The sequence below is a fragment of the Pan troglodytes genome, chromosome 8 (genome assembly GCF_028858775.2).
Source record: "Pan troglodytes isolate AG18354 chromosome 8, NHGRI_mPanTro3-v2.0_pri, whole genome shotgun sequence".
Classification (NCBI taxonomy): Eukaryota; Metazoa; Chordata; class Mammalia; order Primates; family Hominidae; genus Pan; species Pan troglodytes.
The window spans coordinates 17729503-17753835 of record NC_072406.2 but is presented as its reverse complement, the minus strand read 5'-3'; the positions used below and the strand labels follow the sequence as shown (position 1 = coordinate 17753835).

Genomic DNA, 24333 nt, shown 5'->3' with positions numbered 1-24333 from the left:
TAAGTTTATATTAGATTGTTATAACTTTAGGAGACTAAATGTAATTTCCATGGTAACAAAGAATGTATCTACAGAAGCTACACAAAAGGAATTGAGAAGGGAATCAAAATGTTTCATTAAAAAATTAACTACACACAAAGGAACATAGGGACGAAAGAAATGAGGAAGAAGAGAGCATAAGATATATAAGAAACAGAGAGAAAAGTGGCAGATGTAAGCCCTTTCTTATTAATAATTAACTTTAAATAGACTACACACTCCAATCAAAAGACAGAGATTGGCAGGATGGATAAAAAATTGAAACCACCCCAACTATATGATGCCAAAAAAGAGACTCATTTTTAGATCTAAAGACACAAATAGCTTGAAGGTGAAAAGATAAAGAAAGATATTCCATAAAAATAATAACCACAAAAGAGATGGACTGGCTATGTTAATATCAGATAGAATTGCCTTTAAATCAAATTTACAAGAAACAAAGAATAAATTATATTTTAATAAAAGACTACAGCAAGAATATATAATTCTAAACATTTATAGATCTAATAATAAACCCTCAAAATATATATAGCAAGAAAGTGACAAAATAGAAGGGAAAAATATACAGTTCTACAATAATAACTGGAGACTTCAATACCCCACCATCAATAGATGATTGAGCAACCAGACAGAAATGAAGAAATAGAGAACTTGAACAATACAATAAACCAACCAACTACACCTAATTAATATATAAAGAACACTCCACCCAACAAGCACAGAGTACACATTCTTCTCAACTGCACATGGAACACTCTCTAGGATAAACCCTATGCTGGGTCACAAAACACATCTCAATAGATTTTAAGAGATAGCTATTATATTAACTACCTTCTCTAACCACAATGAGATAAGGTAGATGTCAAAAACAGAAGGAAAACTGGAAAATTCACTATTATATGGAAATTAGATGAAATAGTCTTAAATAATCAATAGGTCAAAGAAGAAATTACAGGGGAAATTACAAAGAACTTGGAATACAAATGAAATCACAACATTCCAAAACTTATTAGATGCAGTAAAAGTAATGCTCAGAGGGAAACTTATAGTTGTAAATACGTACATTGAAAAGAAGAAAGACCTCATATCAATAACTTAATTTTACATCATAAGAAGCTAAAAAAAAGAACAAGCTAAATTCAAAGCTAGGAGATGGAAGGAAATAATAAAGATTAGAGTGAAAACAATAAAAGATACTTGAGAAACAATACAGAAAATTCATGAAAAGAAAAGTTTGTACTTAAAAAAACCAGCAAATTGTCAAAGCTTTAGCTAGACTGACAGAAATATAAAGAGAGTAAATGCAAATAATCAAAATCATAAATGAAAGTGAGAATGTTACCTTATAAAACAAAAAGAATTATAGGAAAATGCTATCACAATTGCATGTCAATTAATAAGGTAACCTAGAAGAAATGGACAAATTCCCTAAAACACACAAATTATTTAAACTAATTGAAGAATAAATAGAAAATCTCAACAGAACTGTAACAAGTAAAGAGATTTAATCAGTAATCAGAACCTCCCAATGGGGAAAAGTTCTGGACCAGATGGCTTCACTGGTGAATTCTACCATGCATTGAAAGAGAAATAACGCCAATCCTGAAATGCTTCCAAAAACTTGAAGAGAAAGGAACACTTCCAAACTCATTCTATGAGGCTATCATTACTCTGATACAAAACTCAGATAAAGTTATTGCAAGAAAACTGTAGACCTTTATTCCCTGTGAATATTTATTCAAAAATCTGCAGTAAATATTAGAAAATCCAATCCCATCGCATATTAAAAGGATTATACATCATGATCCAATGGGACTTTAGGAACACAAGGATGGTTCAAAGAAGAAAATCAATTAATGTAATAAACCAATTAATATAATAAAGGGAAAAAACACACATAAAAGCCATATGTGAGAAATTCAAAGGAGAAAGACTGGAAGTGTTCCCCTTAAGGTGAGGAACAAGACAAGGATGCCTGCCTTCATCACTACAATTTAACATTGTAATGGATATTCTGGCTGGAGCTATCAGACAAGAAAGAGAAGTAAAAGGAATCCTCTCTTCACAGACGATATGACCCTACATGTAGAAAATCTCAAATAATTCATAAGAAATCTTCTAGAGTTAATAAATAAATTCTGCAGAGTTGCAGAGTATAAGATCAACACACAAAAAAATCAGTTGTGTTTCCATACACCAACAATGAACAACTCAAAAGGAAATTTTTTAATAGGTACAGAGTTTTTGCTAAGAATGACAAAAATGTTTTGGGTATAGAAATGGTGATGGTCACACAACATTGTGAATGCATTTAATGCCACTGGATTATATGTTTATGAATAGTTACAATAATAAATATTACATTGTATGTATGTGATCATAATTTTAAAATAAGAATTTATAGAAAAATAACTACAGATATAATAATACCCACTAACTATACAGAACTATGGCCCACAAGCCTAACGTGCTGCCCAGTTTTGTATAGCCCATGAGCCAAAAATGGTTTGTACATTTTTTAGCGATTGAAAATGTAAGAGATTTATATTATTTCATGCCATGTAAAATTACATGAATTAAAACTTTCAGTGTTCATGAATAAAGCTGTATTGAAATATCCCCAAAAAGACCAGCTGAAATTGCTGAACTTGGATAATTGATTAATTGATATTGTTTCTCAGCAGGTCCTATGTGGGGAAAAGAAAGAGAGATCAGATTGTTACTGTGTTTATGTAGAAAAGGAAGACATAACAAACTCCATTTTGATCTGTTCTAAGAAAAATTGTTTCTGCTTTGAGATGCTGTTAACCTGTAACTGTAGCCCCAACCCTGCGCTCACAGAAACATGTGCTGTATTGAATCAAAGTTTAATGGATTTAGGGCTGTGCAGGATGTGCCTTGTTAACAATATGTTTGCAGGCAGTATGCTTGGTAAAAGTCATCGCCATTCTCCATTCTCGATTAACCAGGGACACCATGCACTGCAGAAGGCTGCAGGGACCTCTGCCCAAGAAAGCCTAGGTACTGTCCAAGGTTTCCCCCCACTGAGACAGACTGAGATATGGCCTCGTGGGAAAGGAAAAACCTGACAGTCCCCCAGCCCGACACCCCACCCGTAAAGGGTCTGTGCTGAGGAGGAGTAGTGAAAGAGAGAGGCCTCTTTGCAGTTGAGATAAGAGGAAGGCTTCTGTCTCCTGTTCGTCCCTGGGAATGGAATGTCTAGGTGTAAAGCAGACCAATCCCATTGGTTCTATTCTGAGACAGGAGAAAACCGCCCTGTGGCTGGAGTCGAGATATGCTGGCAGCAATACTGCTCTGTTACTCTTTGCTACCCTGAGATGTTTGGGTAAAGAGAAACATAAATCTAGCCTGCGTGCACATCCAGGCACAGTACCTTTCCTTGAACTTATTCATGATACCGATTCCTTTGCTCACATGTTTCCCTGCTGACCTTCTCCCCACCTGTTGCCCTGCTACACTCCCCTCGCTAAGATAGTAAAAATAATGATCAATAAATACTGAGGGAACTCAGAGACTGGTGCCGGTGCGAGTCCTTCGTATGCTGAGCGCTGGTCCCCTCGGCCCACAGTTCTTTCTCTGTACTTTGTCTCTGTGTCTTATTTCTTTTCTCAGTCTCTCCTCCCACCTGAATCAAAATACCCACAGGTGTGGAGGGGCTGGCCCCCTTCAGTCCTAAGCGTGAGTCCCTTTCCCAGGATGAGTCAAACCCAAGGCCACAATCATCAGGCCGAGTGAGCTCTCTTTCACACAAAGGCACTTCTTTCTACACAGTTAAACAAATGTCTGTGCCTTTTGACTTTCTCATAAGCTTTAGTCGTTTCTCAAACTTGTGTGTCCTGAGTTGATATGCATTTTAGAGTTTCCATTTATTGGTGTTTGAAAACTGGTACTTTCCACTGGAGTGCTTAACCTTTATTTTGTATGATGACTGATTGAACTGATTATTCTTGTACTTGTCACACTTTCAACACTGCTTGGCTTGCTTTCAAGTTTCTGCTTCCAAAACCGGAAAGAAGTACATGTTGTTCATTCTCTAATCTGAAACTCATATGAAAGAAAAAAAAGTGCTCGTACATATAATCTTCCCTAATTTATTAAAATCAGTAATGAATTAAACATTTTGTTCACCTCTTTTTATATTCTAGCTACCTTCTCCAAACTCTATATGAATTTGCTTTTCTCAGCATAATTATTAATTCATGGCTTTTTATAGACTCCACTTTTCCAAATAACAATGTTAACACTATTTTCATTTTTAAATGTCACAGTGAGTCTAATAGGATTCCTTCAGTGAGCAGCTTTGCCCTTTCAGAATCATTGCTAGCAGCCTTCAAAACCAACCTTGCTTTCTGGACATAACGCAATATTCTGATTTGTCCTTATTTTGCCTGTTTTAAGACAAAAAACAGTTATACTACAAGAAGACAAAATTCTTTTAGAGGGAAATAGATCAAACAAATTTTGGTCATTAGTGTTGCACATGAAAATAACTGGTGGGAGGTGGGTGTGGTGGCTCACGCCTGTAATCCCAGCACTTTGGGAGGCTGAGGTGGGTGGATCCTGAGGTCAGGAGTTTGAGACCAGCCTGGCCAAGATGGTGAAACCCTGTCTCTACTGAAAACACAAAAATTAGCTGGGCATGATGGCACGTGCCTGTAATCCCAGCTACTCCGGAGGCTGAGGCAGGAGAATTGCTTGAACCCGGGAGGTGGAGGTTGCAGTGAGCCAAGATCACGCCACTGCACTCTAGCCTGGGCAACAGAGCAAGACTCCATCTCAACACACAAGAAAGAACTGGTGGGGTAAAAGTACTACTGGGCTGGAAGATGTGTTTTTTATTTTATTATTATTATTATTATTTTTTGAGACAGAATCTCCCTCTGTCACCAGGCTGGAGTACAGTGGCAAGATCTTGACTCAGTGCAACCTCTGCCTCCTGGGTTCAAGCGATTCTCCTGCCTCAGCCTCCCAAGTAGGTGGGGTTACAGTCACATGTCACTACACTTGGCTAATTTCTATTTTTAGTGGAGATGAGGTTTCACGTTATTGGCCAGGCTGGTCTTGAACTCCTGACCTCAACTGATCCACCTGTCTTGGCCTGCCAAAGTGCTAGGATTACAGGTGTGAGCCACCGCACCCAGCCTGGAAGATGTTATTTTAAAGATATGAGTTCACATCATTTTTCGAATTTAACATATGCTGTTTTTTAGAGTGTGAGGTGTTACGTGCCACTAATACTTTCTACTATGTTGATAGTTACTTGATTAAGACAGTTGTCTAAAAAAAAGTAAAATCAATGGAAGGAATCAGCAGGCAAATCTAAGAGTTACTGGGCTTAAAGATGAGGTAGAGAAAGAAAGAGAGATAGAAAGTTTATTCAAAGGGATGGCAGAGAACTTCCCAAACCCAGAGAAAGATATCAATATTCAAATACAAGAAGGTTATAGAACACCAAGGAAATTTAACCCAAATAAGAGTACTTCAGGCCATTTAATAATCGAACTTTCAAAGATCAAAGATAAAGAAAGGATCCTAAAAGCAGCAAAAGGGAGAGAGAGAGAGAAAAAAAAAACAAATACAATGGAGCTCCAATACATCTGGCAGCAGACTTTTCAATAGAAACCTTACAGGCCGGGAGAGGGTGGCATGACATATTTAAAGTGCTGAAGAAAAATATCTTTTACCCTAGAATAGCATATCCAGTGAAAATATCTTTCAAACATGAAGGAAAAATAAAGACTTTCCCAGATAAACAAAAGCTGAGGGATTTCATCAATGCCAGGCCTGTCCTACAAGAAATGCTAAAGGGAGCACTTCAATCAGAAAGAAAAGGACATTAATGAGAAATAAGAAATCATCTGAATGTACAGAACTCACTGGTAACAGCAAGTACACAGGAAAACAGAGAATATTATAAGACTGTAACCGTGGTGTCTAAACTACTCTAATCCTAAGCAGATAAACGAAATGATGAACCAATCAAAATAATAACAACGTTTCAAGACATACACAGTACAATATGATATAAATAGAAACAACAAAAAGTTTAAAAGCTGGGGTACGAGTATGAACTTAAGGTGTAAAGTTTTTATTAGTTTTATTTTTGCCAGTTTCTTTGTTTATACAAACACTGTTGTTATCAGCCTAATAGAACCAGAATAACCCAAGCTATCCTAAGCAAAAAATACAAAACTGGAGGAATCACATTACCTGACCTCAAATATTTTTTAAATTATACTTTCAGGTTTGATATATAGGTATACATGTGCCAAGCTGGTTTGCTGTGCCCATGAATTCATCATTTACATTAGGTATTTCTCCTAATGCTATCCCCCCGCCAGCCCCCCACCCACCGACAGGCCCAGGTGTGTGATGCTCCCCACCCTGTGTCCAAGTGATCTCATTGTTCAATTCTCACCTATGAGTGAGAACATGCGGTGTTTGGTTTTCTGTACTTGTGATAGTTTGCTGAGAATGATGGTTTCCAGCTTCATCCATGTCCCTGCAAAGGATGTGAACTCATCATTTTTTATGGCTACATAGTATTCTATGGTGTATACGTGCCACATTTTCTTAATCCAGTCTATCATTGATGGACATTTGGGTTGGTTCCAAGTCTTTGCCATTGTGGATAGTGCTGCAATAAACATACATGTGCATGTGTCTTTATAGTAGCATGATTTATAATCCTTTGGGTATATACCCAGTAATGGGATTGCTGGGTCAAATGGAAATTCTAGTTCTAGATCCTTGAGGAATCACCACACTGTCTTCCACAATGGTTGAACTAATTTACACTCCCACCAACAGTGTAAAAGCATTCCTATTTCTCCACATCCTCTCCAGCATCTGTTGTTGCCTGACTTTTTAATGATTGCCATTCTAACTGGTGTGAGATGGTATCTCATTGTGGTCTTGATTTGCATTTCTCTAATGACCAGTAATGATGAGCATTTTTTCATGTGTCTGTTGGCTGCATAGATGCCTTCTTTTGAGAACTGTCCATTCATATCCTTTTTTATTATATTTTAAGTTTTAGGGTACATGTGCACAACCTGCAGGTTAGTTACATATGTATACATGTGCCATGTTGGTGTGCTGCACCCATTTACTCGTCATTTAACATTAGGTATATCTCCTAATGCTATCCCTCCCCTCTTCCCCCATCCCACAACAGGCCCCGGTGTGTGATGTTCCCTTTCCTGTGTCCATGTGTTCTCATTGTTCAATTCCCACCTATGAGTGAGAACATGCGGTGTTCGGTTTTTTGTCCTTGTGATAGTTTGCTGAGAATGATGGTTTCCAGCTTCACCCATGTCCCTACTAAGGACATGAACTCATCATTTTTTATGGCTGCATAGTATTCCATGGTGTATATGTGCCACATTTTCTTAATCCAGTCTATCATTGTTGGACATTTGGGTTGGTTCCAAGTCTTTGCTATTGTGAATAGTGCCGCAATAAACATACGTGCGCATGTGTCTTTATAGCAGCATGTTTTATAATCCTTTGGGTATTTACCCAGTAATGGGATTGCTGGGTCAAATGGTATTTCTAGTTCAAGATCCCTGAGGAATCGCCACACTGTCTTCCACAATGGTTGAACTAGTTTACAGTCCCACCAACAGTGTAAAAGTGTTCCTATTTCTCCACATCCTCTCCAGCACCTGTTGTTTCCTGACTTTTTAATGATCGCCATTTTAACTGGTGTGAGATGGTATCTCATTGCGGTTTTGATTTGCATTTCTCTGATGGCCAGTGATGGTGAGCATTTTTTCATGTGTCTTTTGGCTGCATAAATGTCTTCTTTTGAGAAGTGTCTGTTCATATCCTTCGCCCACTTTTTGATGGGGTTGTTCATTTTTTTCTTGTAAATTTGTTGGAGTTCTTTGTAGATTCTGGATATTAACCCTTTGTCAGATGAGTAGATTGCAAAAATTTTCCCCCATTCTGTAGGTTGCCTGTTCACTCTGATAGTAGTTTTTTTTGCTGTGCAGAAGCTCTTTAGTTTAATTAGATCCCATTTGTCAATTTTGGCTTTTGTTGCCATTGCTTTTGGTGTTTTAGACATGAAGTCCTTGCCCATGCCTATGTCCTGAATGGTATTGCCTAGGTTTTCTTCTAGGGTTTTTATGGTTTTAGGTCTAACATTTAAGTCTTTAATCCATCTTGAATTAATTTTTGTATAAGGTGTAAGGAAGGGATCCAGTTTCAGCTTTCTACATATGGCTAGCCAGTTTTCCCAGCACCATTTATTAAATAGGGAATCCTTTCTCCATTTCCTGTTTTTGTCAGGTTTGTCAAAGATCAGATAGTTGTAGATATGCGGCATTATTTCTGAGGGCTCTGTTCTGTTCCATTGGTCTATATCGCTGTTTTGGTACCAGTACCATGCTGTTTTGGTTACTGTAGCCTGGTAGTACAGTTTGAAGTCAGGTAGCATGATGCCAATATCCCTGATGAACATCAATGCAAAAATCCTCAATAAAATATGAATCCAGCAGCACATCAAAAAACTTATCCACCATGATCAAGTGGGCTTCATCCCTGGGATGCAAGGTTGGTTCAACATGTGCAAATCAATAAACATAATCCAGCATATAAACAGAACCAATGACAAAAACCACATGATTATCTCAATAGATACAGAAAAGACCTCTGACAAAATTCAACAATGCTTCATGCTAAAAACTCTCCATAAATTAGGTATTGATGGGATGTATCTCAAAATAATAAGAGCTATCTATGACAAACCCACAGCCATTATCATGCTGAATGGGCAAAAAACTGGAAGCATTCCCTTTGAAAACTGGCACAAGACAGGGATGCCCTCTCTCACCACTCCTATTCAACATAGTGTTGGAAGTTCTGGCCAGGGCAATCAGGCAGGAGAAGGAAATAAAGGGTATTCAATTAGGAAAAGAGGAAGTCAAATTGTCCCTGTTTGCAGATGACATGATTGTATATCTAGAAAACCCCATCGTCTCAGCCCCAAATCTCCTTAAGCTGACAGGCAACTTCAGCAAAGTCTCAGGATACAAAATCAACGTACAAAAATCACAAGCATTCTTATACACCAATAACAGACAAACAGAGAGCCAAATCATGAGTGAACTCCCATTCACAATTGCTTCAAAAAGAATAAAATACCTGGGAATCCAACTTACAAGGGACGTGAAGGACCTCTTCAAGGAGAACTACAAACCACTGCTCAATGAAATAAAAGAGGATACAAACTAATGGAAGAATATTCCATGCTCATGGGTAGGAAGAATCAATATCGTGAAAATGGCCATACTGCCTAAGGTATAGATTCAATGCCATCCCCATCAAGCTACTAATGCCTTTCTTCACAGAATTGGAAAAAAACTACTTTAAAGTTCATATGAGGGCTCAAAAGAGCCCTCATTGCCAAGTCAATCCTAAGCCAATAGATGTTTCTTAAAACAAGACATACCCATGCCAAACAGATATACGAAAAGGTGCTCAGCATCACTGATCAGCAGAGAAATGCAAATCAAAACTACAATGAGATATTATCTCAACCTAGTTAAAATGGCTTATATCCAAAAGACAAGCAATAGCAAATGCTGGAGAGGATGTGGAGAAAAAGGGAAGCCTCGTACACTGTGGTGAAAATGTAAATTAGTACAACCACTATGGAGAACAGTTTGGAGGTTCATCAAAAAAAGGAAAAGAGAGCTATCATATGATTCATCAACCCCACTGCTGAGTATGTACCCAAAAGAAAAGAAATCAGTATACAGAAGAAATATCTGCACTCCTGTGTTTGTTGCAGCACCGTTGACAATAGCTAAGATTTGGAAGCAACCTAAGTGTCCATCAACAGATGAATTGATAAAGAAAATATGGTGCATATACACAATGGAGTATTATTCAACCATAAAAAAGAGTGAGATCCTGTCATTTGCAAGAACATGGATGGAACTGGAGATCATTATGTTAAGTGAAGTACGCCACGGACATAAAGACAAACATCACATATTCTCACTTATTTTTGGAATCTAAAAATCTAAACAATTGAACTCATGGACATAGAGAGTGGAAGGATGGTTACCAGATGCTGGGAAGTGTAGCTGGGGAGGGGGGTTGGAGGGGAGGGAAGTGGAGGTGGTTAATGGGTACAAAAAAAGTAGAAAGAATAAATAAGACCTAAATATTTGATAGCACAACAGGGTGACTATAGTCAATAATAACTTCATTGTACATTTTTAAATAATTAAAAGAGTACAATTGGATTGTTTTAACACAAATGATAAATGCTTGAAGGAATGGATACCCCATTCTACATGATGTGACTATTACACATTGCATGCCTGTATCAAAACATCTCATGTACAACATAAATATATATACCTACTATGTACCCACAAAAATTTTTAAAAAATTAAATAGTGGAATCGAATCAAGTCTTTAAATCCAATATCTATTTACAGAAAGAGATAGAGAAACCAACTAACGCCACAAAAGAACTGATAAGACAAATCCAGAATGCATGATATTAGAATATCCTCTCCAGACAGCCAAGACAGCTGGCCCAGTTCTTCCAGCACACAAAATGCATGCGTGTGTGTGTGTGTGTGTGTGTGTGTGTGTGTCTATGTGTGATGGGTCTTCCACCAGGTTACTTAAGGGTGAATGTCTGCTGCTTAAACCTTGAAGGCCAGGTGGTGAGCCAAGGTCATGGTGTCCAGCTGAGGAGCAGGTGTTCCTGAGAACCCAAACATCCCCAAAAGGATCTGAGAACCTACCAAGAGAAACAGCCCCATCACAGCCACACAGCAGGCAAAGTGCCAGAAAATTAGCTTAAAAGCAGCTTAGAGACAGGAGGAGGCGCAGATCTCTGGAGCTGTTCTGCCACTATCCAGGAGTGCCCCATGTAAAGTCTTAATAAACTCATCTACTCACCAAGCTAGACTTGTTACAGTCATTCTTTGGCCTCTCAGTTCCCTCCCAGTTTGGGGGAAGGTTTTTCTCATCACAATTGGAATCATGAACAGGATCCTAGATACCAAATGATGTGTGAGGGAGGGGCGTCTGCAGGGGGAATACTGGGGTGGCTGGTAACATGTATGTGGGCTGAAGCTGCCCAACTGCTGAAGCTATGTGGGCCATCACATGAGTACCAGGATGCTCAGAAAACACAGACAAAGCCTGAGCACATATTGCAAGAAGCTAATATATTAAAAGTATGATAAGGAGAGCAAACGTGCTGTTTCTGCAAAAACGCTGGCTACTGAGGAATCATTAGAGCAGGAAAGGAAGAAAGGGTAGGAACACCCACAGAAGTTCAGAAGCATGCCAGGTTTGCTAGGAATCCAGCTGATTACATATTATGGTCTATTCCTGTGCATATTTTAAAACTGATGGGCAAATTGAAAATAAAAATTCAGAGCTTAAATGGTTAACCCGTAACTACAGAGTTAATGAGAGTCTTCTGTAACTATTTATCCTTTATTTCCTTTCCTGCCTGCTTTGTATCTGCTGTTATTAAGCTACTGGTGTTGAGATAAAACTTACTATTTGTATTAATGTCAATTCAAGGTCACTTAGAGATTTGTCTGGTACAATAAGCCTTTAGTTAGACTTATCAAGCAAAAAATAGACAAGATGCAAATTATTAAAATAAAAAATGAAAGAGGAGACATTGCAATCTCTTTTAAAGATAACTCAGATGAAATGACAAATTCCTAGAAAAATATAAAATACTAACACTGAAAAAATGGATAATATAAACAGTTCTATAACAAGTAAAGTGATGTAAATACTAATATATATTTTTATAAATTCACAAAGAAAAGCCCAGATACAGTTGGCATCATGGATGAGTTCTATCAAACACTTAAAAATTAACACGAACTTTCTCAAACTCTTCCAAAAATAGAGGAGGAAAGAATACTTTTAAGGACTCACTTTTGGAGACCAGTAGTACCAGATACCAAAGCCAGACAGACATCACAAGAAAAAAAATTACAGAACAAAATCCCTTATGAATACAGCTATAAAAATATAAATAAAATGCCAGCAAATTGAACCCAGTAGCACATAAAAGCATTATATACCATGACCAAGTGAAGCTTATTCCAGGAATGCAATATTGTTTGAACATACAAAAATCAATCAATATAATACATTGTATTAATAGAATGAAGAACAAAACTACATGATCATCTCAACAAATTCAGAAAAAGCATTTTAAAAACTCCAACATCCTTTCATAATTTAAAAAAAACACTCAAAAAACTAGGAATAAAAGAGATTTTATTTTATAAAGAGCAACTATTAAAAAAAACCCAAACTTCATACTTATTGGTAAAAGACTGAATGCTTTCCTGCTAAGATCAGGAACAACATAAGAATGTCTATTCTTGCCACTGCTATTAAACATTGTACTGGAGGTTCTAGCTAGGAAAATTAGGCAAGGGAAGAAAAGCATCCAGATCGGAAAATCTTTTAGATTTAGAGCTGCCATAACCTATTATTCACAAATTGGATGGTTTAGAACAACAAAAGAGGATTGTATTCTCTTCCAGTTCTGGAGACTTGAGTCAAAAATCCAGTTGTTTATAGGGCCATGCTCCCCATGAAAGCTCTCGGGAAGATGGTTCCCTTGCCTTTGACTAGCTTTTGGTGGCTCCCAGTAGTAGTTGGCATACCTTGGCTTATAGTTGAATCACTTCAATCTCTGCCTTCATGGTTACATGGCTTTCTTTTCTGTGTGTATTTGTATTCTCTCTTCTTATTCTAAAGACTTTAGTCATTGACTTTAGAACCCACCTTAATCCATTATGATCTCATATTAACTAATTATATCTGTTAAAACTTTATTTCCATAAAAGGTCATATTCTGAAGTTCTGGGTAAACATGAATTTCAGAGGGACACCAGCCAAGCCATTATAAAAAAGAAATAAAACTATTTCTACCTGCAGATTACATAATCATACCTGTAGAAAATCTTATGGGCTAGTCGCATTGGCTCACACCTGTGATCTCAATATTTAGGGAGGCTCAGGTAGGAGGACTGCTTGAGACCAAGTGTTTGAGACCAACCTTGTCAACATAGTGAGGCCCCATTTCTATTCTCATAAAAAAGAAAAAAGAAAATCCTAAGGAATCTACTAGAATACTATTAGAGCTGATAAACAAGTTCAGTCAAGTTGTGGGATACAAGATCAATATAGATACAAGATACAAGATCAATATAGAGGTCACGCGACAGGGTGAGACTTCATCTCAAAAGAAAAAAAGGTTGTTATAAAAATAGTCATTGCATTTTCTTTTCTCTACAGATTTCTCTTAATAAAGGGAAAAAAAACCTCTGCTTTGCAGGAAAAGTAAAAGAAGATGAGTTTTAACAGACTCCTTTCTGTAAAACTGAATGATGGAAACTTCATGCCTATTCTGGGGTTTGGCATCTCTGCTGCTAGGAAGGTAACCATAATGGCATTGGGGATGGAGGAGTAGCAAGTGGTTCCTGATCAGAATTAGTCACTATGTGAGTTTGGGAAATTCAGGTGGGCCTCACTTTTCTCATTTGTAAGACACTTCTCACCAAGTTAGCCCTTGGTGAGAAGTTAGCCCTTACTCACCACTTTGTGGATTAAGTAAGGGCTTTTCACGTTTTAGTAGTGATATAAACACTTCAGGATCTTGTTAAAAATGCAGATTTGGAGGCTGTATCCCTGAAGGTTCTGATTGAGTAGATCTTGGATGAGGCTGTAAAATTCACATTTATAATAAGCTCCCAAGCGATTTTGATGCTGCCTGTCCAAAACAACACTTGGAGTGGCAGTCCGTCAAGAGAGATGGAAGTGTGCATGCCATTGCTCAGAATTCAGGGGTGGGTAAGTCTGTGGCTGTTACTCTCTCTTGTTGTACAGTTGTAGCCATTTTCACAGTATATTAGAGGAAATAAAACACTATTGACATGATTACCATGTGCCAGAAACCTCAGAGTAAACTTTAAAGTTGTGCTGTAATTTTTAGTACCCAAGTCCTCCCTGTTCACCACCAATAAGACTATCTAGAGAAAGTTCTGTGGCAAAGGAACTTGGGGAAAGAGAGGCAGGCTTAGAGGTAGCTGTGTGGTCTAAGGTGGCCACGGTCTCTGAGAAGCCAGGTTGGTAAGACGGTGCCATCAAAGAGTTATGTAGTACTTGGAAAATTCTCTTCTCTTTGGCTCCATGCATGTTTCTGGATCAAACACTCCAGACCTACAAGGGCACATCTCAGTGGTTCCTGGTGAAGAATGTTATAAAAGTTGTAGGATTGTTCCCCAACACAAGAGAAACATGGTGTGTACCATTGAGGACTGCAAAGAAGACTCTCATGAAGTATTGCTTTTGCCATGCCTTGGCTCTTTAACCTGGGGATAGTTTATCTTTATGGACTCAGTTGACTCAACGGTAGATAGAAATGAAACAAATATACCCAAAAGGCATTATAAGTACTGAGTGAGGTGTAGGGGGTGCTAATATAAACAGAAAAATTATGGATGACTTAAAGAGTCCAGGCTAGTGGGCCAGGAGAATAAAAAAATATAAGAAAGATGTGAAGGAGAAAGTGTTGCCTAAGAACCAGCAAAGCAACCAAAAGAAGAATTAATTATGAGTTTTTTTAAGTGAAAAAACAGTTTTTCTTTTAAAATAATTTTTTATTTTAAAAATAAAATTATTTTAAAATATTTTAAAAGAAAATAGCTTATTTTATTTTAAAAGCTATTTCTTTTAAAATTTTCTTTTAAAATGATTTTTTTAAATGATTCCTATTTTTGTTCTTCCTCAAATGTTGTTTTTCCAAGTTTAGATAGGTAAATTAATAATTTATTGTGTCTAAAGTTATATCTTTATGTGGATAGATAATTATTAGCATTAAATTATTGGATCAAAACCAATTTCATAATCTCTTATAGAGCAAATTAAGTTAAGAATGTAAATCTATAGATTGTGCAAATCTATAGATCATATACATTCTATAAATACATAAATAGAGGTTTAAAGACTGTGACGTGCTCATGAGGACTCAAAAGAGTGTATTGTGAGCATCTTTGCCCAATTTGGCAAGCTTGAACTTATCCATGGTGGGAGTATTTACACTATTGAAACTGGCAAATACTACAAACCAGGATTTCCTCAGAGCTAGCTGTTAAACATTTACCATTGATTTTTACTCAACATTTAGCTTTGCCACCTGTAGCTCTTAGCCCTTAGTAGGGAAAAAAAAAAAGGTTCTTTTCAATATCTCTGCTAAGAGAATTGATCATCTGTTCCTGAGTCAAACAAATCTTTATCTCTTTATGCTCTTCCAGGTTGCTATGAGTAATGTAGAAGAAGCCGTCCAGGTAGCAATTGATGTAGGCTACCGCCATATTGACTCAGCTTATACATACCTGAATGAAGAAGCCATCGGGCAGGCCATCCGAAAGAAGATTGCCAACGGCACTGTGAAGAGAAAAGATATATTCTATACCACAAAGGTGCTGTGTACCAATGCATCTGTTTCTGTGGAGAGCTCACTCTTAGCTGTAGAGCTCCTTGGCAAATTTCTCTTCATTGGTTTAATCTTCATTTACTCAGACCTTGCCTCATGAGAAGTCTGGTTAGGAACGTGGATTCTGTAATGAGACTTTAATATTTGAATCCAGGCTCTGTCACTTTCTAAATGTGTGACCTTCCCTAGTCTATAGCAAGTGTAAAAATAAATGAATATGTGCGACCTTGGACAAGCTATTAAAATACTATCCTTCAGTTTCCCAAGTTGTAAAATGGAGACAGTATTATTTATCTCACAGGATTTTCATGAGTGTTACACTTTTAAAAATACATGTAAATCTTGCTGAAAAGTATTTGATACATTTCAGATGCTCAAAAATGCTGTTATTATTATCATATGTTTTAACTCAGAAATGATTTGACCCTTCCTACTCTACTATAGTCAAGTTTTGACAAAGTGACTTAATCTTTCTTAGCTAAAGTATGAGGTAATGTGATTTAGTCAGAAAGTGTAGGCTTTGGAAACAGATGAACTAGGATCAAATTTTAGTTCTTGAATATTCCATTTGACTTGGTGAAATTTCTTAACCAAAAAACAAGTTTTTTAACCTCTCTGAGCCTTCATCGTGACATCTCAACCTATTTTGTGGTCAATAAATGTTTATTTCTCTGAAGATTAAGTTAATGTTTGTAAATGTACTTATGTATTTTTTAAACCCTTGAGCCATTTTCTTCTATTAATAATATTCTTCATATTCACTAGCGTCATATCTAAAACAAGTAAAAGAACTTAGGTGTTTAAGTCAGATAGGAAAAGGAACCCCAAAGCAATTTTTACCCTAGTGTTCACTGAACTGACTACTGCTAGAAAAAACAAAAAACAAAACAAAACAGAAAACATTTAAACGTGAGGGGAAGTAGTCCACAGAGACAGCACTTAGGCCCATGCAAGTGAATCTCATGCAAGTTGATAAAAAAGTTTCCTCCTTCCAGCCCAGCATGTGACATTTGACTGCCTTTAGCTGTGCAGTAGCCTTCTCAGTCTCATCTTTTAACTCTCCTTTCGTACTAAATGTGTGACCCTTTGTACAAAACATCGTACGAAACATTGTTTTCCTTAGTTTTAGTCATTTTGATGATTTCTTCCCCTAGATTACTGCTGCTTAGAATGAGGTAACTGAAGCACCCCAAAAAGATTTCCCCTATGGGCCTTTCTTTGGGAAACCTAACCATTTAATACAGTCAAGCCAGAGCCTACTGAATCACCATCACTTCGGGCTCTTGTCTGGCAGGCAACTTCCCAGTCCACTCTCCAGATGTTGTTCTTTATTACGTTTGGAGTAGAACCCAGGAATATGTTTTGCACAAGCAAATCAGATTATTCTTCTACATTCTAAAGTTTGAGAATCTCTGCTGAAATTCGCATTTTTTTCCTACATTTATCATCTTCATTCCATATGAAAATCTGCTATGATGATTAAGAACTTATGCATTCACTGCAAGTAACTTGTCTCTTCTCTAAGAGGGTTTGGCTGCTGATGTTTATTTGCCATTTCACTAAGCTCTCTCGAAGACTTTTGAAGAAATAATCCCACACAACTTCTCTTTCAACCATTGCAGGTGTGGGGCACCTTTTCCCGCCCAGAATTGGTCCAAAGAGGCCTTGAAATGTCACTGAATAAACTTCAGCTGAGCTACATGGATCTTTACCTTTTACATTTCCCAGTACCTTTGCAGGTTAGCTCAAGTTGTTTTACTTTAGTGATCAACATAAATATTACTAACTGAACACAAGAGAGGAATCAGTTTGTGAGGATGAGAAGATAAATAATACTTTAAGATTCTCTCTTGTGCTTTTTATTTTTCTGAAACTGTTCCAAAGTCAGTTCACAACTCTAGCCCCAGAGTGACAGGAGTTCACTGGTATCCACAGCTTTGCCTCAGTGTTGTGGATGTACTGCCGACATTTTCAAGTTCTTATACCCAGGAGTCTCAAACCCACGTCGCCGACAGTGGAGTTCAGTTGAGGAACAGGAAGTTCGGGGAGGACGAGACTCAGCTTTGAATGCTGACAAGTCATTGGCAAGGGAGAGAGCTCTTTGCAAGGATCCAGGACCAGGGGGCCTGCTGGGCATCATACCACCCTAGAGTCTGCCTAGGATGGGATCCTAGGTGCCTCAGCTTAGTCTTGACACAGACGAGATTTATTGAATCTGTAACGCTCGAAAGCATTTCTAGGACGCATATTTCCTGCATGTACTTCCTTTGCCGTTAGCCTAATTTTACAATTCCGTTCAAGAATAAGGACAGATGGTTATATCAGTCTCAAGGTTTATGGGCCCCAAGCTTGGCTGAGGCCAGACAGAGCTTTGTGCAAACTCTCTTTCTTTCCATGTTCCAGCCTGGGAGGAGCTTTTGCCAACGGATGCACAGGGAAAGATCATGTTTGACACAGTGGGTCTCTGCAGCACATGGGAGGTGAGTGCAGCTCCAGTGAGCACAACATCTCTGCACCTTGTGGGGGAGAGGAAAAATGTACAAGGAATTCAGGAAACTGGACCTGGTCTAATTCTGCCCAGTGTTCAGACTGGGGAGAGTCCCGAATGTCTCTCTGCCTCTGTTTTCACATTTCATTCACTTAATCATCCAGCAAGTATGTATTGAGTGCCTACAGCATATCAAGCTCTATTCTTCTTACCCAGGCAACATCAGTGAAGAGAACCAGGGTGCTGGCCCAGGCATGGATAGGTGCTGTGGTAGGTGGAGGTGAGAAATAAAGCTGAGCGCTGGAGTTGGTTTGGGGCACAGACTGGCAATGAAAAACAGAGTGGCAGGGTAGGCCTTTTTGAAAGCAGAGGCGGGTGAATCACGATATCAGGAGATCGAGACCATCCTGGCCAACATGGTGAAACCCCATCTCTACTAAAAATACAAAAATTAGCTGGGTGTGGTGGCGCACGCCTGTAATCGGGAAGCTGAGGCACGAGAATTGCTTGAACCCAGGAGGCGAAGGTTGCAGTGAGCAGAGATCGTGCCACTGCACTCCAGCCTGGTGACAGAGTGAGACTTCATCTCAAAAAAAAAAAAAGAGTGACATTTGAGCAAAGACTTGTAGTAGACGCAGGAACTGATTGTGTGGGTATCTGGGGAGAGTGATGCACGCAGAAAGACAAGGCAAAGTTTTTCTTTTGTTTTTATTGTTTTAGATGGAGTCTCACTCTGTCACCCGGGCTGGAGTACAATGGTGTGATCTTGGCTCACTACAAGGTCTGCCTCCTGGGTTCATGCAATTCTCCTGCCCTCAGGCTCCTGAGTAGCTGGGGTTATAGGCACATGTCACCACGCCCAGCTAATTTTTGTATTTTTGGTAGAGATAGGGTTTCACCATGTTGGCCAGGCTGGTCTAGAACCCCTGACCTCAGGTGATCCACCCGCCTCAGCCTCCCAAAGTGCTAGGATTACAGGTGTAAGCCACCGTGCCAGGTCACGGCAACGTTTTTAAGAGGGGAGAGACACTAGCATGTCCAAGAACAGCAAGAGGACATGTGAGACTGGACACTGTGAGTGAGTGGACAGTGCAGGGAATTAGGTCAGAAAGTAGAAGCTGGTGGTTTTGTAGGTGGAAGGCCTGCCTCTCAGGCCACACCTGCTACACTTCCTTGTTGGTACTTGTTTTGCCATTGCTCCATCAAACTTTTCTAGGTATTTACTAAAGACCATGCTGGTCTCTTTAACTCTGTCCTGGCCACTCGCATTCTTTTTTTCTTTTTTTTTTTTTTTTTGAGACAGAGTCTAGCTCTGTCACCCAGGCTGGAGTGCAGTGGGACAATCTTGGGTCACTGCAACCTCCACCTTCCGGGTTCAAGAGATTCTCCTGCCTCAGCCTCCTGAGTAGCTGGGATTACAGGTGGCTGCCACCACACCCAGCTAATTTTTGTATTTTTAGTAAGGAGGGGGTGTCACTGCGTTGGCAAGGCTGGTCTCGAACTCCTGACCTCGTGATCCACCTGCCTCTGCCTCTCAAAGTGCTGGGATTATAGGCATGAGCCACCGTGCCCGGCCACACATTCTTTTTTTATTTCATCTTTGTGCCCATTTATTTTACCTGTTTACTTTTCGTTTTTCTCTTACTCAGTCCATTCATGCCTTATTGATTGACATCTGCACTTTGCAAGGCTGTGTCTCTCCCACTGTCTTATACACTCTCCCACCCTTCGCCTACTCCTAGCGTGTGTACGTTTATTATTTGCCTCTAGCCTGCTATACAGATTACTCCTCACAACACCTTCCTCTCCAGGCCCTGGAGAAGTGTAAGGATGCAGGATTGGCCAAGTCCATCAGGGTGTCCAACTTCAACCACAGGCAGCTGGAAATGATCCTCAACAAGCCAGGGCTCAAGCACAAGCCTGTCTGCACCAGATGAGCCCCAAACATCTGCCGCACCAACTGCTTCCTCTGCTCTTTGGCTTCCTCTATTCTCGATTTGACAAGGCTACTTATGACATGCTTCTCACATGTATTTTACCTTTGAACATGAGATGTTTCAAGGGAAGAGAACACATTCTGAGTTGTTGAAAACAGTGCATGAGGCCATGTCACCTTATCAAAAAAATCTAAGGTTTTTTTTTAAATACTAAGAGTATAATCTATTAGGTGTTATAGTAGTTTGTTCTAGAAGTTAGAGCTAGTGAATGACTGACAGCCACTTTTTCTTTTTTGACAGAGTTTTACTCCTGTTGCCAAGGCTGGAGTACAGTGGCACGATCTCGGCTCACTGCAACCTCCGCCTCCCAGGTTCAAGCATGTACCTCAGCCTCATAGCTGGGATTACAGGTACCCGCCACCACGCCCAGCTAATTTTTTGTATTTTTAGTAGAGACAGGGTTTCACCATGTTGGCCAGGCTGGTCTCGATCACCTGACCTCAGGTGATCCACCCGCTTCGGCCTACCAAAGTGCTGAGATTACAGACATGAGCCACTGCGCCCGGCCGACAACCACTTCTTATAACAGAAAAGTTCAGCAAATTTGGAAAACAATTTCAAATCAATTTGTATGTAAAAGAAAATGAATGATTCATTTTTATGTCTGACAACTCCTTTAAGGGCTGTGCCATGAAATAACCATTGAGCCTCTCCAAAATACAAAATCTCTCCCAAACTTATAAAAGGGACTGTTTGGATTCAGACTAGTCTTTTAAAAACAGTCACTTTTCATAAGTTTGAGAGAGATTTGGATTACATGAGGTTGCCTAACAATGTGAATGCACTGAATGTCACTAAACTAGGCACTTAAAAATCATTGAAATGATAAAGATTAAGCATGAGATCATCAAAATCAGTTGTGTTGACCTCCTGATTGTGGTGGCTGTGATTATGCTATTAGGAGACTCTCCTTTTTTGTAGGAAATATACATTAAAATATTGAGAGATGATGGGACAACCTGTTAGCAACTTACTCTGTAATAATTCTGTCATTTAAAAAAAAGTTATTCGAACTACTTGTAACAATTCTGTAAGTCTGAGAGTATTTTCAAAGAAAAAACTAAAAATCAATATCAAACTGAACCCCTTGATTTAAAAAAAAGGTAAAATTTATGTTATGGATGTTTAACCACAATAAAAAATATAAAGATGTTTTTAAAGTCTACTCAATAAGATAAAGCCACTTGAATGGGCAACATATAAACTGCAGTATCCTGGAGGATTGTGAAGGAAGTCACATGACTGTAGGAAGAACTGGCAATCTGTCCGTGCTGGGGAAGACTCACACTTCACCCAGGTGGTCATATCTCTGTGTAAACATCTTACATGCTGACTGAGTAAGGATGATTATCAATTTACAATTGAGTATTAGTAAATCTTCATTTATTTCATCTTTTTGGATAAAAAATACAAATAGGAGTTCTAAAAAGTTTTCTTTTGTGACCCTTAGGAGATTTACCTCCACTTTGGACATAATCAGTTTAGAGAAATAAAAAAAAAGGTTTTGAGTTCAGTAGTTGATGGAGACCCAAAGGGGAACTTGGACATTACCTTGAAATCTAAAGGGTGAAAGGAATTTGGCCAAGTGAAGGCTGATTGGCTGGGAGGGACTTTACATGGCCTAGGAAGCTTGAGCAGAAGTACAACTGGTTAATTATGTGCAGCAAACTGATCATAGTGAGAAATTAGCTCAGGTGAGGGGTTACAGGGTCCAGGTAGGTTTTAAGCCCTGAGTCTAATGAACTACCCTTCCTTCCCATTTAGTGTCCATGACTAAGCAAACACACATGCAACAGTTCCATAGAAAGTTGGTGTGTGCCTGATGACTAACCCAGCCCCTGTAACCCAGTGCAGGACCTTGCCTGCAGGCTGCGTGGGAGAACATGCTTCAAGTGAACCTTAATGAGGTCTCTTGCTTTTCTTTGGATCTCTGTCGATTCCTCTTATCAAATCACTGGAGTCAGGGAACAAAGAGTAAGAAAAATATGCAGCGAAAAGTTCATTTACTAAACTTTTGGTTTCTGGGCTGGTGGATCACAAGCTGGAAAGTCATTACTCACGTCCTCAAATAATGTAAGCAATTCAACAGATGGAAAACTAACAATTAGACTCAACAGAGAATTGAGGTCACAGGGCAAAATGCTGCCTCCAAAACTTGGAGGGATAGGCTGATACAGACATGATCAGTGTCTTGCAGAAGCCAGGAAGCAAAAACCACAGCTGGGGCCAGTGCTGAGTAGGAAAACCTACACTGTTATTAATGAATTGCTGGGAGCTCAATGTGAACAAGTCTGAGAGAGAAAAGCTCCAGGGACATCCATTCTTATGGAGGCCTCCACGCTTTTGTGAATTTTACCTCTAGAGCCTACCAAGTTTTCTCAGTGAATACCAGAGAAAATTTCCCTCATGCTTCCGGCTGGAGGAGCCCAAAGCAGCCATGTTTTCCTAAAAGGGCCTGACCTCAGCAGAAGATATTTTACTAGAGCCTATGCCTGAGGTTTTACTTGAATCTAACCTGAGGGAAAAGAAATACTCAATTCCAGCTGAAAGAATCAATAAAATCTCCTGGAACTCATAAGTGATTATAGAAAGGTTGCAGTATATGAGGTTAATATACAAAAATCAATTGCTTTTCTATATGTCAGCAATGAAAAAGTGGCGTTTACAATTAAAAACACAATGCCATTTATATTAGCACCTTACAAAGAAACATTTTGGTATAAATCTAACAAAGTGGGCTGGGTGCGGTGGCTCATGCCTGTAATCCCAGCACTTTGGGAGACTGAGGCAGGCAGATCCCTTGAGGTCAGGAGTTCAAGACCAGCTTGGCCAACATGGTAAAACCCCATTTCTACTAAAACTACAAAAATTAGCTGAGCATAGTGGCACGTACTTATAATCCCAGCTACTCAGGAGGCTGAGGCAGGAGAATCGCTTGAACCCAGGAAGCAGAGGTTGCAGTGAACAGAGATCATGCCACTGCACTCCAGCCTGGGCAATAGAGCAAGACTCTGTCTCAAAAAAACAAAACAAAACAAAAAAACCAAAGTATGGACAAGATCTATATGAGGAAAACTTCAAAATGCTGAAGAAGAAATCAAAGAAGATTTAAATAAATGAAAAGATACTATATTTAAATGTGTAGGAAGATTCTATATGAAGGTGTAAGTTCTTTACAATTTGACCTATAGATTCAATGCAATCCCAATGAAATTACCAGTAAGTTATTTTTGGGAATACCAATGATCTAATCTTAAAGTTCACACTGAAAATTAAGAAACCAAGAATAGCCAAAACAATACTGAAGAACAAAGTCAGATAACTAAAACTACCCATCTTTAAGAGATACTATAAAGACAGTGTGGTATTGGTGAAAGAACAGACAAACAGATCAATGGGACAGAACAGAGAGAGCCCAGGAATAGGCCCACACAGATACAGTCATCTGATCTTGACAAAGGAGCAAAGCAATTCAATGGAGAAAATAACCTTTTTGACAAAAGATGCTGGAAATACTGGACATCCACATTCAAACATTTTAAAAAGGAATTAGACACAGACTTTCCATCCTTCATGAAAATTAACTCAAAATGGATCACAGACCTAAATGTAAAATACAAAACTATAAAACTCCTAGAATATATAAATGAAAAACTAGAAAACCTTGGGTATGGTGATATAATACCAAGGGCATGATCCAAGAAAGAAAGAATGGATAAGCTGGATTTCATTAAAGTTAACAAATTCTGCTTTGTGAAAGACACTGCCAAGAGAATGAGGAGACAAACCATTTATGGGAGAAAATATTTGCAAAACATATATCTGATAAAAAATTGATTTCCAAATTATACAAAGAAATCTTAAGACTCAAGGTTAAGAAACCATAAACAACCCAATGTAGAAATGAGCAAAAGATCTGAACAGTTTAACGAAGATATACAAATGGCAAATAATCCAATAAAGTTGCTAAACATCATATATCACTAGACAATCATAAATTAATTACTGCACACTTATTAGAATGGGCAAACTCCAAAACACTGACAACACCAACCACTGGTGAGAATATAGGGAAACTGAAACTCTTCTTAATTGCTGGTGAAAATGATGTAGGATTTTTCTTTTTGGTCACTTTACAAGTCAAAGATCCCCAGCTGGTGATGCCCCACCTGGGCCTCACTCGGCCATGCTGGTGTGCCCTAGCTTGCCTATATTATAGCTTGTACCTGTGTTTGGTGGTTCTTGAGCTCTTGTACCACACCCAAGAAGAATGAGAA

The 24333-nt window shown here is 38.7% G+C and overlaps 1 pseudogene; it reads left to right on the top strand.

Annotated features, from left to right (window-relative positions):
* The window catches only part of LOC450272 (aldo-keto reductase family 1 member C15-like), a 39736-nt pseudogene that overhangs the window by 10315 nt on the left and 5088 nt on the right, over positions 1 to 24333 (top strand).